The 15,448-nt window shown below is 43.9% G+C and overlaps 1 long non-coding RNA gene across 6 annotated transcripts in view; it reads right to left on the bottom strand.

Annotated features, from left to right (window-relative positions):
• LOC139361844 (uncharacterized) overlaps window positions 1–15,448 on the bottom strand; it is a 59,474-nt gene that overhangs the window by 13,101 nt on the left and 30,925 nt on the right. For 5 of the 6 annotated variants that reach the window (XR_011619584.1, XR_011619580.1, XR_011619581.1 and 2 more), the window contains one exon: window positions 2,005–2,158. This is a non-coding gene — a long non-coding RNA (uncharacterized lncRNA). Of the gene's footprint in view, window positions 1–2,004; window positions 2,159–2,578; window positions 2,687–15,448 lie in introns of all 6 variants that reach the window. The other variant, XR_011619582.1, reaches the window with a different exon arrangement.

Raw genomic sequence — 15,448 nt, 5'->3', positions numbered from 1 at the left:
TTATATCCTGAATGGAAAAAAAGTACATCAGCAGGCCGTGTGAAATCTGAGGACTGGAGATTAGATAACGGCTCTGCTATCCATGTAGAATGTCCTTAGGTTTAGGAAATACACATAGAAGTAATTAGGGTTTTTTCAAAGTGCCACAGTTTGGATGATAAATGGTGATGGTGTGGTCTCCCTTTCCAGAACCCAGTGAGACCCCAGCCCTCTCCACTCCCAGGCTGTGGACCTGTCACCGTCAGCCACCTCAGATGGCCACTCAACTCCTCACCACTGAGAGGGCATTCAGATGAGCCAGCGGCTGGTGTGCCCCGGGACACACAGGACCCCTTGTCAGCACCATGCCAACCTGTCCATCCATGAGGTGTCTCTGTTCCTCCGGCACCTTAATTCCCTAATAAGGTCTCAGCCAAGTGAAACCACCACTCAGCTTTTCCCAGCAGTCAGAAGTAAGAGTCTCAAACAAAGGAAAAAAAAACAAACAGGAGAAAAGTTGGCCTTTTTGTGGTCATTTCCACTTTCTTGTTGGGTGGGCTGAAGCCTCCTCAGACCTGATTCTCTGAATATGTCCTACGTGGTCTGTAGGCTAAATGGTTACTAGAGAGACTGTGTTTTTTTCCAACTACATCCTTGCACCTGACTTACGGGTCTCTTAAAATCAGGTAATCCTCTAGGGCCAGAATACGAGATGAGGACATCTTGGGCAAGCTAATAATTTGGCATTCCCTTAAACTGATGTTCCGTAAATATTTGTTAATGGGGAGCAGAAGGAACTGATTTTCTGTTCATACATAGGCAGTTTGACTCACTGAATATACCTCTGCTGGCCGGAGCAGAGTCAGTGGACTTCAAATAATGTGCAAAAAATATTTCCCCTGGATCTGAAGTCCTAATTCTTTCTCCAGCTTTTCTCTTCTTTTCTTGTCCTTCTTTTTCTTTCTCTTTTTTCTTTTTCCTTTCTTTCTTCCTTCCTACCTTCTTTTTTTTTTTTTTTTTTTTAATTTTTATTTTTTCAGAGACAGAGTCTTGCTCTGTTGCCCAGGCTGATCTCAAACTCCTGGCATTAAGCCACCCTCCTACTTCAGCCTCCTGTGTAGCTGGGACTACAAATGCATGCCAGTTTTCTTTGGGATTTTCTGAACCAGGCAAATATTTTTAACATCAGTTACAGAATTAAGTTCTTTTATGATTCAGTTTATCACTTACTATCATCTCTGCCTGCACTGTGCCTCATTTTTATATGTATCTTATTTTATTGGATTTTCCCCCTTCATCTCTGTTCTGTGTTTCTTTTTTTCTTTTTCTATTTTTTTTTTTTTTTTAAGAAAGGGTCTCCCTCTGTCACCCAGGCTGGAGTGCAGTGGTGCGATCTTGGCTTACTGCAACCTCTGCCTCCAGGATTCCCAAGTACCTGAGATTACAGGTGCACACCACCATGCCTGGCTAATTTTTGTACTTTTAATAGAGACGAATTTTCGCCATGTTGGTCATGCTGGTCTTGAACTCCTGGCCTCAGGTGATCCGCCCACCTCAATCTCCCAAAGTGCTGGGATTACAGGTGTGAGCCACCGCGCCCGGTCTCTGTCCTGCATTTCTGTTCCACCCTTCTCCCCAACAGCACTCATTATAATGTGTAGTATTTCCTTAACTATGACCCTACCTTTGAAAAATACAGAGCACAACTTAGTATATGTATGCATTTTAAGTGCATGTAAATGTAACCCAGCTTTAGCTGCATCAGGATGATCTGGAGAAAACACAGATTCCTGGACCAGAGAGTCTGATTCAGCAGGTCTGCATGGGGCCTGAGAGTTAACATTTGTAACAGGTTGCCTGCGGATTCTGAGGCTGTGGACAGTGGACCACACATCAAGCTGCACAATTCTAGATATCCCCCTCTACTATAAAATAAATAAAAAATAAAAGAAATAAAATGATAATAATACAAAGTATTATCATTCAACATCATGTTTTCAAAGTCTGTCTATATTATGGACGTACCTTGAGTTCATTGCTTCCATCTGGTCCAAGTGTCTGCCTCTCTTCAACAGTGTACTTTCCTACTCTCCCAATGAGGGACACCTTAGGTTGCCTGCAACTCCTCTATCACACGGGATGCCACAATGAATGTTGTTTTCCAGGTGTCCTCATGTACCTAGGAATGAGATTTTCTGGGTCATATATCCAGGAGAGGAGAATACTGGGCTGTCAGGTACATATTTGCACATCTAATTTCTCTAAGTATTTCCAGACTGCTTGTTCTCCAGGCCGACAAAGCCGAATCCACTCCCACACACCGTGGTGCATGAGGAGTCCACACACTTCCTGGGAGACATAAAGAAGTTTCAATTTTGATAATAAAAAAAATCTGTCAGTCCCTGTAACAGCAAGATTATAAACAATCTTTGGTTTCAGAATTTTACCTCACCAACACTACATGCTGCAAAAATCCTGGGCAGCCACGTCTGTGCCCGTGAGGGACGCCCACACACACAGAGGCACACACGCCTCAACCCCATGACACAGCCTGGCTCAGCACAGGCAGGAGCCATGTTTATTCTCCTGTCTGTCTTACCCTCATAAATCAGGGGCCTGCTTGATACGGCTCCAACTTCTGCTCCGTGAAGCCTTTGGAACCGGAACTTGCTCCAGGGTTGTGAGAAGACCATTAGCTCCCTGCAGGCTGGACCAGAAGCTCTGTGGCAGTGGCCAGATAACCCATTGTCTGGGATTATCTGATTTCACTCTGTAGGGTTGTTTTCCTGTTGTTACCTGATTCTCTCAACAATGAGCATAAAAATAGAATCTTCCTGACTAGCCCAGGGTTTTAAAATTACCAACAAAAGGGTGCAGCAGATGTCTTTTTGGACTTCAGATCATTTTTTTTTTTTTTTTTTTGAGACGGAGTCTCGCTCTGTTGCCCAGGCTGGAGTGCAGTGGCCGGATCTCAGCTCACTGCAAGCTCCGCCTCCCGGGTTCACGCCATTCTCCTGCCTCAGCCTCCCGAGTAGCTGGGACTACAGGCGCCCGCCACCTCGCCCGGCTAGTTTTTTGTATTTTTTAGTAGAGACGGGGTTTCACTGTATTAGCCAGGATGGTCTCGATCTCCTGACCTCGTGATCCGCCCGTCTCGGCCTCCCAAAGTGCTGGGATTACAGGCTTGAGCCACCGCGCCCGGCCCTTCAGATCATTTTTTAAAGGCTATCCTATTTGGCACAACCAAAAGTAAATTGAACATTGCATTCAAATAACCCAGTTTTCCTTTCCAGAGGGGTAAGGGGAGGATTAGTGGGCATATGGTAATTTGTACAATCCTCTAAATAACAGGTAACTACAACCAGTCTGGTTACACTGAAATGCCAGGAACCCTTTGGAAAAAAGTGATCAATTGATTTGGAGAATAGTAAATGTGACTTTAGAAAAGCAGATTTTAAAAATTTCAGGGAAAAGTACATATTCATTCTTTCAAGTATTTATTTTTTTAATTGACAAATAATAACTGTACATATTCACGGGGTGCATAGACATGTTTCCATACATTTAATGTACAATGATGAGATCAGCATAATTAGTGTATCCATCAGCTCAAACAGTTATGATTCCTTTGTGTTGGAATCATTCGATATCCTCCTTCTAGTTATCTAGCCATTTGAAACTGTATAAAATATTATTGGGTTTGTGGGGGTTTTTGTTTGTTTTGTTTTGTTTTCTTTTTTTTTTTTTTTTTGAGACAGAGTCTCACTCTGTTGCCCAGGCTGGAGTGCAATGGCATGATCTCGGCTCACTGCAGCCTCCGCCTCCCGGGTTCAAGCAATTCTCATGTCTTGGCCTCCTGAGTAGTTGAGATTACAGTCATGCACCACCACACCTGGCTAATTTTTGTATTTTCAGTAGAGACGGGGTTTCACCATGTTGGCCAGGCTGGTCTCGAACTCCTGACCATAAGTGATTCGCCCTGCCTCGGCCTCCCAAAGTGCTGGGATTTTAGGCGTGCGCCACCTCGCCTGGCCTGTATAATATATTATTATTAACTGTAGTCATCCTACACTGGTCTAGAACGTTAGAACTTATTCTTCACAGCTAGCTGTTCATTCAAGTATTTTATTGAGGCTTTTTGAACTAGTGTGGTACTGTGTATTCCTCTGTCCTTCACATTTTGAAAAAAATCAACAATTAATTTAAAAGCAAAAACCTTAAAATCCATGCTTATCAACTTTGCAAATGATCCCAAACTCAAAGAAATGGCAAATAAAAGAGATGGCATAATCAATATTTAAATGATTTCCACAGATCAGAATCCTGAGGTGTAGCCAACAAGATAAAAGGGAAATGACAGCTGTATTTATGTATAAAATAAATACAACTGCACAGGTATGGGATGACAGGTGCCTGGCATTGTCCCAGTTTGTATGGCACATGGTTTGTTGTGGAAATCAAATACGATAATACAGTTTTAGGCAGCATGAATAGGACGAAAGAGTGGTGGTCAGGAAAAATCAAAGCAGCACCTGGCACTCTGCATACCCAGCTCCCCAACACCTGACACTCTGCATGTCCAGCTCCTTCGAGATACGACACACTTCATGAGGCAGGTATTGCATCTGTCCCGTGCTCTTCTAGAGCCCTGGATGACAAGCAGTGCCAGCCCCCTACTTAGGTGCTCAATGCCTAGTTGATGAAAGAATGAAGAAACACCATATTCAGTACAGCACTCCCCTTTCAGAGGGAACATTCAAAATGAAGATCCATCTTGAGGAGGACAGTCAGAATGGTGTGGGGTTTGGATTCTGGGTACGACTAACTTAGGCCACAGAAAGTCTGGGCTGAACATGTATAATGAACCTGATAACATCTTAAAATATCCAGAAGGCGGTCATGGGAAGAAGTAGAATTGTGCTTCTTGGTCCAGAGCCCAGAAATGCACTGCTGGATGAGAGAGAGGCAGATTTGGCTTTAATGTAATACCCTTCTCACAGTGAGGACTGGCGGGGGTTGGAAGATGGACAACCTCTTACAGCAGTGTGTTCTCTCCCACAGACATGTTCCAGCAGCACCTGATGACTTTGAGGAGATCCTGTTGAGTTAGGAATTTTATGTCCCCCAGAATTATGTTTCTTGGGTTTCCTCAATTATATAAAAAAAGGAAGAAAACAAACAAAAAGTATCTATAATCCATTTCCGAGGAAACCACCCAAGGTGAAAATAAAAGTATTAAGAAACATTTACGCCAGAGGCGGTGGCTCAGGCCTATAATTCCAGCACTTTGGGAGACTGAGACAGGCAGATCACTTGAGGTCAGGAGTTTGAGACCAGACTGGCCAACATGGTGAAACCCCGTCTCTACTAAAAATACAAAAATTAGCCAGGCATGGTGGCGCATGTCTGTAATCCCAGCTACTCAGGAGGCTGAGGCAGGAGAATTGCTTGAACACAGGAGGTGGAGCCGAGATCGTGCCACTGCACTCCAGCCCGGGTGACAGAATGAGACTCTGTCTCAAAAAAAAAAAAAAAAAAAGAAAGAAAAAGAAAAAGAAAAGGAATATTTAAGACATTATTTTATTTTTATTTATTTGGTTTTGGGAGATGGGATGTCACTTGTTGCCTTGTCTGGCCTTGAACTCCTAGGCTCAAGGGATTCACCCCACTTCAGCCTTCTGAGGAGCTAGGACTACAGGCATGAGCCACTGTGCCTGGCTTTTAAAACCTTATGTTAAATTCTACTTGTTGAAGCTTAAATTGGTAGTGGAAATAAAGGCTATCATTTTTTAGCTGGATCCAGATTACAAAAGGTCTTGAATATTTGGCCTCCCAAAATCTAAATTTTATTCAGGTGGTCTCAAGCACTTCTTGTTTTTTAGGGCCAATGCTGGCCTTCAAAATCTGAAGGGCTCCTTTGTTAATTAGCTAGATTAACCATTCCACAATAGATATGCACTTCAAAACATCATGTTGTACATGATAAAAAAAAAAAACATACAATGATATCCGTCCATTTAAATAAATAATAATTTCTTTTTTTTTTTTTTTTTTGAGACGGAGTCTCGCTCTGCCGCCCAGGCTGGAGTGCAGTGGCCGGATCTCAGCTCACTGCAAGCTCCGCCTCCCGGGTTCACGCCATTCTCCTGCCTCAGCCTCCCGAGTAGTTGGGACTACAGGCACCCGCCACCGCGCCCAGCTAGTTTTTTGTATTTTTTAGTAGAGACGGGGTTTCACCATGTTAGCCAGGATGGTCTCGATCTCCTGACCTCGTGATCCGCCCGTCTCGGCCTCCCAAAGTGCTGGGATTACAGGCTTGAGCCACCGCGCCCGGCCATAAATAATAATTTCAAACAAAATAAAACAAAAATACGAAGCATTCAACCAAAGAGATTGTTCTGAGAAACATATGTGAGTTGACTGCCGCCATCAAGGATCATAAAACTTACAACTTTACACCTTCTCAGAGCAGAAACTTCCAAGAAGAAATGGATCCCATTTATTGCTAAACCTGCTGGGTTTGTTTCTTTAATCATAAATCTCCACAACTTCCACCTAAACCCCTAGCTACATTGGCAGAATTGGGTCTATAAAGTAATACAAGTCCTCCCTTGGGATGGCAGGCCGGGAGCCCATTTATCCAAGGAGCCACATTCTTGGTCGCCCGGAGGAGGGGAGAGAAGAGCAGTCTTTATGAGCAATGCCTCCAAGACCGCATGTCTTAAGGTCACGGTCTCTTGCCTATGGTGGATAGCTATTAATGTGTCTGCTCAGGACAGGACACCCCCCTTCTTCTGGCTCTACTCCTCACCCTCAACCTGTTCTTATCCTCTTGTTTAGAGCCATCTGCTTTCAGATCTCACACCCTAAGCCACAGGGATTGGCAGAGGTAGGGCCCCAACTCCAGATAAACCAATAACATTATCCAATCTCGTACCACAGCAATTGGAACAAAGATGCAACCCAAACTGGGCCAAAGGCAAAAAGGGCATTCCTCTGGGATGACGGAGCTGAAGCTGGGAACCTGAGAATTATTGATGCCCGTGTCTTCCATGCCTGGCAGAAGCTAACTTAAGGGAATGAACATGATACCTGGGTGGCAGATTGCGCTTCCAAAAAATGGCCACAGTCATATTTCCCATCACACGTGTTTTTCCAGAACCTGGCCACTCCCGAACAAGAGGTGGAGTCTACGGTTGTCCCCATCCCCTGAAAAAACTTGGTGGGCCTTTGTGACTGCCTCCATCAGTAGAGAAGGGCAGAAGTTATACTATCTGACGTCTGAGCCCAACCCACAGAAGCCACCCAGCTTCCTCCTGGCTCTCTTTGGGGATGGCTTGTCCTTGGAACCTGGCTCTGCTGCTATGAGAAGCCACACGGAGAGACCCACCTAGAGAGACCCCTCTAGCCTCAGCCCTGGCTGATGGTCTAGTTGACAGCACCGACTTGACAGCCTGACTGAGCCATCATAGAAGCAGATTTTCCCCAGTTGAGGCCTGCAGCTGACACCACATGCAACAGAGACTTCCTTTCCTTCCCCACCACACCCTGTCCAAATTGCACAGTCATGAGCATAATCGTGTTGTGGGGCTGCAAACTTCAACATAGCACGATCTGCTCTCAAAGGCTTCACTTTAAAGAACTGTGGGATGGTGGATAAACATGCAGCTGACTTGTCATGGCTGACTCTTCCTAGCGGTGCTTTGCCTATAGCTGTACTGGGGAGAGACCTAGGTGTTAAAAGGCTGCATTCTTTCATGAAGCGGTATTGAGTAATGAGCAGGTAAGCAGATTTGAGATCTAAAGGAAGCCAGGTTAAAATCTCAACGTCAATCACTTATTTTTGTTTACAGAGATTGTGCAATCTACTTCTCAGTTTTCCTGACTATTAAATAGAAATGTCTTCAGCTGAATTTCTCAGAAAGAGACCCGAGAATAGGATTCATGCACAAGTGACGTATCAGGAAATAGTCCCGGGAGACAGGGAAGGGAAGAGGGCCAAGCTAAAGTGCTATATCAAGCCAGATACCATAGAGGAAAGTTTTGGTTTAGTTCCACAAGGGTTTAGGGCTACTGGGGGAGGGAGGTATGTAAACTGCCAGGCATTTGCAACTAGGCAGCCCAAGAACCATTCTAGGACAAAGAAACCAGAGACGCAGGTGCTGGCTGGGGAACCTGCGTGCAGGGAAATGGTAAAGGGATCCACAGGGATAAGGAACACGAACAGCACCAACCAGGGGATGACAGCACTGCTCATACCTAGTTATGTTGCTGTGCCTGGCTTCTGGTAACTGCTTAAGAAGCAGGAGGGAGTGAAGAAGAGGAACAGGAGGAGAAGAAGAGGAAGGCGAAGGAGAGAGGAAAATGAAGGGGGAAAGGGAAGAGGAGGAGGGGGAAGAAGGAGGAGAAGTTCTCCTGGGGAGGGCTAATACCCCATTGCGCAGTCACTCTGAAAGAGAAGAAACAGAACTGGCTATGCTCAGACTCGCTTCTTTACACTTTGTGACCAAAACACAAACCTAAGGGTAAACAACCTGGGCTAAGTCAAGCATCCTCTCCTCTCCAGACCTAATGAGAACATATCTTGCACTATGGAGAAGAATCTGGAAAGGGCCCGGGTCAGTATGGGTCACACAGAGGAGAAGAATTTGCTCACAGAGCCACAGCACACTGGCAATCGTTTTGGTAGAGCAGTGGATATCTGGTCTAGCCAGTGGACAGCCGGCTATTAGTGAAAAGAAGGATTGAAGGATGGGACAAAACTGTAACACAGCTGGGATTTGCAAGAAAGGCTTTCCTACAGGGTGTGGTCCAGTCATTATCACTGTGTAACAATCCAGGCTAAACTTCGTGGCTTCAAAGAACAACCATTGTATTATGCTCATGGATCCTACAGGCCCAGGAATTGGGACGGACTTCGTATGGCTGGCTTGCCTCGGCTGCACAGTGTCGGAGGCCTTGACTGGGAAGACCTGGAAGTTGGGATCGACTCAATGGCTGGGAGCTGGAATCAACTGAACACTTACTCACTCACGTGTATGGTGATTGATTCTGGCTGTTGGTCGGGACTACAGCTGGGCCTTTTGGACATAAAACCTGCATGTGACTGCTTAGGCTCCTGAAAGCATGCTGGCTAGGTTCCAAGAACAATTGTCCCAAGAGAACCAGGCAGAAGCTCTTTTGTTTTTTATAATCTAACCTTGGAAGCCATGTAGTATCGCTTCCAACACAGTCATATGCTCACCCAAATTTCAGAGGAAGAAAAACAGATCCAAATTCTCCATGGGAAGAGTTTTAATATCACATTGTAAGAAGAGAATGTGGGAAGATGTGGGAATTTTGAGAAAAAAAAAACTGCTATAGGCAACTGGTACATAACCCTGAAGGAAAAAGGGTTATCAGTTTGATTAATTTGAAGAGAAGTCATTATACACTAGCATATTAAAGCTCTGGAGTGTCCAACAGTAAGTCAATCTTATCACTTTGCTCGGCACAGCATATCTCCATTTTTTTCTGCTTCATACTAGTACATAGAACACTCTAGCGGACACCTGCCTAGACTAAGTTCACCCCTTCAGGAAACCCTTAACCCAACTCAGAATTTGAGTATGTAAGATGAGGCAACTTCTGTCATTCTTTCCCCACAAACAGTCCCTAATGAATTAGACAGAGCTGTATTCTTGGAAAAAACAATTTACTGCTTCTCAGCTCTGAATGCAACCTTCAGTATATGCTCTGGGATCAGCCTAGGATTCTTTTAAGCATTTCTTCTTGAAGTAGGGCATGATGTTCATTAAACTTCTCTGTACAGGGCGCTGGAGGAAACTGCAGGAGGAAGTGACTCTCCTGTCATTTCCCGAGTGAGCCAGGGGTCAGTTATATGGGTCCCGGGACATCCAGTAGAGCCTACCCCAGCCCAGGATTCAGTCCCTCTGTGACAATACAGCCTCAGCCTGGTGATAGCCTTTCCATGGCCCTCTTGTCATGGAAACCAAAGCTCCGGTGCAGCCCATGTGCCCTGAGAGGCTCCTGTCCCCATGCAGACTCCCACGCTCACCCAAGCCCACCTCCCAGGCTGCCCTCTGGAAGGTGGCCTTTTGCTTTCCAGCAGCTGCAGGCCGGCTTTGGTTCAGCAGAATTGGAAACCACTCTGCTGCCGCTGGGCTGAACGATACCTTCTCCAGTGAGATGTGAACCTCTTTCAAGTTTGTGCTTCCTTTAGTACTTTCCCTCAGCCCAGGGCACCATATAGCATTTTCTTGTATCTTATTGTTACTCTTTTAGCATAGTTAATACTTCTTTATATAAAACCTCCTCTACTTCACCTATGGTGTGGTTCTTTCTCCTGAATGGACCCATACTGTGAAACGCATGATATTACAGTTCATTTATCCAAAGCAAAACATCAAGAAAGAGTAGTCAGGGTAATCATTTCTGATTAAGAGAAAAAAAAAGGGAATTGTAAATTAAATATGAGGCTCTCATGTCAGCAATTTGTGTTAAGTGTTGAAGTGCCTCCCCCACACCACCCACCCTTTTATTTTTTTTTTGAGACAGGATCTTGCTTGTTACCCAGGCTAGAGCGCAGTGGCGTGATCATGGCTCACTGCAACCTTGACCTCCCACAGCTCAACCTCCTGAGTAGCTGGAACTACAGGTGTGTGCCACCACACCCAGCTAATTTTTAAACTTTTTGGAGAGACGAGGTCTCCCTATGTTGCCCAGGCTGTTCTGGAATTCCTGGGCTCAAGCAATCCTCCCACCTTGGCCTCCCGAAGTGCTGGAATTACAGGCATCAGCCACCACGCCTGACCTTAAGTGCTTTTAATAGCAAATAGTTACTTTTAAAATGATCTGCTTTAGCATGGAGTCATCCTTTAAGTCATTAGTCTGAAAATGGATAAATCCAAATCACATAAGAAATACAATGGATTAGTTAAAGATGTATGTGTGTGTTTCATGTGACCAAAATCAAAACAAGACAAAACCAACCTCCCTAAAAAACCTCAAATTGCTTGAAGAAGAGATGGACTACATTGGCTTACATAACCACAATATCCAAAGGCAGTGCTGGCTTCAGAATCAGTGTGATCCAAGCCTCAAATGTTGTCTCAATGGGTGACTTTTTTTTCTATGTTTTTAAATTTCTTCTCATACTATACCAGCTGCTCTCCCTGCAGCAGCATCAGGTTCTCCCCTGTGTGGCAGCAAAATACCCCCAGAAAATACCTTCCTGTCTCACTAGTTCTGATTGGGATATATTCCCTTTGCTGAACCAGTCAAGTGGCCAAGATGGTGACTTAGGCCGGTCAGGGCTCAGCCTTAGAATCAGTCCCATCTAAACCACATAGCTGAGAATGAGGAAACAGTGGTTTCCCAAAGGAAATTCAAAGTCATGTCTTAAATTCAAAGTCATGTCTTAACTGCAGAGTAGATGCTAAGCAGCTTTTTAAAATGACAAGTGTGGCTGGGCGTGGTGGCTCACTCCTAAAATCCCAGCACTGTGGGAGGCCAAGGAGAGTGGATTACTTGAGGCCAGGAGTTCGAGACCAGCCTGGCCAACATGGTAAAACCCCGTCTCTACTACAAATGCAAAATTTTAGTAGAGCGTGGTAGCACGTGACTATAATCCCAGCTACTCCAGAGGCTGAGGCATGAGAATTGCTTAAACCCAGGAGATGGAGGTTGCAGTGAGCCCAGATTGTGCCACTGCACTCCAACCTGGGCAACAGAGCAAGACTATAGATAGATAGATAGATAGATAGATAGATAGATAGATAGATAGATAGATAGATAGATAGATACGTGGACAAGTGTCATCTGTAGAAAGGATTCTAAATGTGAAAGTAATACAAAACAGAAAGATCACGCTCATTAGGGTGAAGAATTTGTGCCTTCTGCTTACCTTCCAGAACTTTGGAGAAATAGGTCCATCTTAAGGGAGAAACGGTGGTACAATAATGAGTAATATGAGAAAAACACTTCAGAATGCCAGCCCCCAAATCCTAGGAATCTGACCTGTTATCATTTTTAAATACATGTGAAAAAGTTGATCATTCACGAGGCCACTCCTAGCCCATTTGGTGCCTTTGTGCAAAAACGCAATCCTGATCCAAGACATTTTACTGACAACTACCAAAAATAGGCATACTTATCCAGATCTATAATATCTACAATATGAATGGTGCCTCCACAGAGGGTGACACAACGGGTACAGCAGTATGCAGAACACCAGTGCATTCATTCCAATGGTTTAAAACACAAAGGCACTTGAATAGTATGTCTCCTTCCTTTCCCTGGTTTCACTGACCAGAGACAGTGTTCCCAGAGAATTTGAGCTTCCCAAGATGTTTCCTTATTCTTCGTCACCTCTTGGGTTTAGAGAATACCAGGAGAAGAAAAAAGGTATTAGAGATTGCTTCACATCAGATAAACTGGCTTTCTTCCCAGCTGAAGGCAAGTGATGGCTCATTTTTCTAACTGCATATCCATAGGTACATTGATAATGTGCTTCTGATGGTAACCCTAGAGCACAACTTCTTTTATCTACTTACAATATTTATGGCCTCTGATTACCATAGTGGTTGTTAATAGATATTAATATGCAGGACATCCTCCTAAACTGCAGTGTACATACCATTCTTCCTTGATTCTGTCCCTGATAAAATTTCCACATATAAATTACTACCTGCTCCCAGGATATTCAGAAATTATTATTGCTACTGTTGCCACCAAATGTCCACTGGTTTTCAGAATTAAATTTCACATGAATGACTACCTCACTCCTTTTAGACACTGCTGAAAAAATTACCTTTCCAAATGCCAATATAATCATGTCATTCTTGTGCATAAATATTTCAAAGTTTTCCTCCTCTTTTAAGGATAAATTCCATACCTCTAACATGGTATGCAATAGCCTTCATCAAAGTATAATTTCGAAAACTGAAAAAAAAATTAGACTTTCATACAAATATGGAACAAAAAGGTTAAAATTTATTGAATTCATTAATTAGCAAGGGAACCAATCAGAAAGTAGAGCTGGACTGCTTGGGGAACTAGGATTTATATGGTCCTTTAAAAAAAGGTTAGAATAAGTTTGCTAGGTTAGACATAAAGCTGGTTAATATCCTGCAAGGCAATAAAATTGTAACCTTTGGCATTATTTTTCTACCAGACAGAAATTATTTACACCTCTGCTAGACACAAATCTACTAATTTACATGGAATGTTACAAAGTCTGAGTCCTTAATTAATAGTAAGTAGCAAAATCTGCTGGCACTGTGGCTCACATCTGTAATCCCAGCACTTTGGGAGGCCAAGGAGAGTGGATCACTTGAGGCCAGGAATTTGAGACTAGCCTGGTCAACATGGCGAACCCCTGTCTCTACTAAACATACAAAGATTAGCCAGGCATGGTTGCACACGCCTGTAATTCCAGGTACTCAGGAGGCTGAGGCACGAGAATCACTTGAACATGGGAGACAAAGATTGCAGTGAGCACCCCACCGCACTCCAGTCTGGGTGACAAAGCAAGACTCTGTCTCAAAAAACAAAAAGGGCTGGGCATGGAGGCTCACGCCTGTAATCCCAGCACTTTGGGAGGCTGAGGCAGGCAGATAGCCTGAGGTCAGGAGTTCGAGACTAGCCTGGCCAGCATGGCAAAACCCCGTCTTTACTAAAAATACAAAAAAATTACCAGAGTGTGGTGAAATGCACCTGTAATCCCAGCTACTCGGGAGGCTGAGGCAACAGAATCACTTGAACCCGGGAGGCAGAGGTTGCAGTGAGCCAATATCGTGCCACTGCCCTCCAGCCTGGGTGACAGAACAGCGCCACCCACTCTGAGGTTCATGTCCCTTTCTCCTCTACTGTAAGGTCCTAAAGGTCAGGAAAGACTGTATTCTCTTCCACTCTATGAACCATTATATTTCTTCAAATCTAAAATTTCATCAACTGTAAGATATATCATTATTTTGTGTACAATTAATAAAGTAGAGAGAAACTCTGTCAAGACAAATACAAGGAGTTTGTCTTTAACTCTATTGTATTAGAGAGGGTTCTCTACAGGGACCAGACTAATAGGATAGATGTATATATGAAGTGGAGTTTATTAGGAGAACTGACTCCCACGATCACAGAGTGAAGTCTCACAATAGCCATCTGCAAGCTGAGGAGCAAGGAAGCCAGTCCGAGTCCCAAAACCTCAGAAGTAGGGAAGCTGACAGTGCAGCCTTCAGTCTGTGGCCAAAGGCCCAAGAGCCCCTGGCAAACCACTGGTGCAAGCCCAAGAGTCCAAAAGCTGAAGAACTTGGAGTCAGATGTTCGCCGGTAGGAAGCATCCAGCACAGGAGAAAGATGGAAGCCGGAAGACTCAGCAAGTCTGCCCTTTCCCTTCCTGCTTTTAGGCTGGTGGCTGATGAGAATGGTGCCCACCCAGACTGAGGGTGTGTCTGCCTCTCCCAGTCCACTGATTTACATGTTAATCTCCTCTGGCAACACCCTCACAGACACACCCAGGAACAATACTTTGCATCCTTCAATTCAATCAAGTTGACAATATTAATGATCACAAGTCCACCCCTTGTCAACTTGAAGCCATACACATTTCCTGAAATCATATATAATCTCCAAATAAAGACAATAATAAGGTCATAATTATACCTAACATAATACAGCTAATCCTTTGTACAACCGGAAGCACACTAATCCTTAACCTAAATGTTTTTACATAAAGTTAACACCACTTAAATGCTGATATAAAGTCAAAAAATCTTAAGTCACATAATAAAGGAAAAAGAAAGGAAATTTTGAATGAAGATATTTTCTTAGTACAAGTGTATACATGCACAAACGTATTCTTAATAAAACAAGGAGGAAATATTCACAATTACGGTCCTTGTTTCTGCAACTGGTCACATGGTCGTAGCTGGTATTGATGACTAACTTCTTCTACTACCCATTCTGTATTCTCTTTGCCTTCAGCAAGCACCTCAGCAGGTTGTGTTTATTTATTTATTTATTTTTTTACCTGGTGGAATGACCCAAACCTTCATTCCTGAAGGTTCTCGGCCATTTGTAGTCCTGCCTGGATTAGGCTATTGTAGTTTCCCAATGACCTTAATTACAGGGCATGGTACTACTAAGAGACACCCTAATGGATCTCCTGTATTCCACACATACTCTTCCTTACCTCCATTGTGGAGTAGCAGACTGATTTCATCTTGGTAGTCCAGGTCAATCACCCCAGCCAACATTGTAACTCCCTTCTTAGCCTGTTGACTTAAAGGTAGGAGGAGCCCAAAGTGACCAGGTGACAATCTTAAATTCCAGTTTAATGGAAACATTGTTGTGTCTCCTGATGGCAGCATTCCTCCCTCTGGAACTAAGACCTCTAGATCAGTATAGAACATAATGTCACGGGAATATCTATTTTTCAGTAAACACTGTCTAACTCTGAGCAGGCCTAATG

The sequence above is a fragment of the Macaca nemestrina genome, chromosome 2 (assembly GCF_043159975.1).
Source record: "Macaca nemestrina isolate mMacNem1 chromosome 2, mMacNem.hap1, whole genome shotgun sequence".
In the NCBI taxonomy this organism is placed as follows: domain Eukaryota; kingdom Metazoa; phylum Chordata; class Mammalia; order Primates; family Cercopithecidae; genus Macaca; species Macaca nemestrina.
Note: the sequence above shows the minus strand (reverse complement) of the source record. Positions and strands in the feature narration are given on the sequence as shown.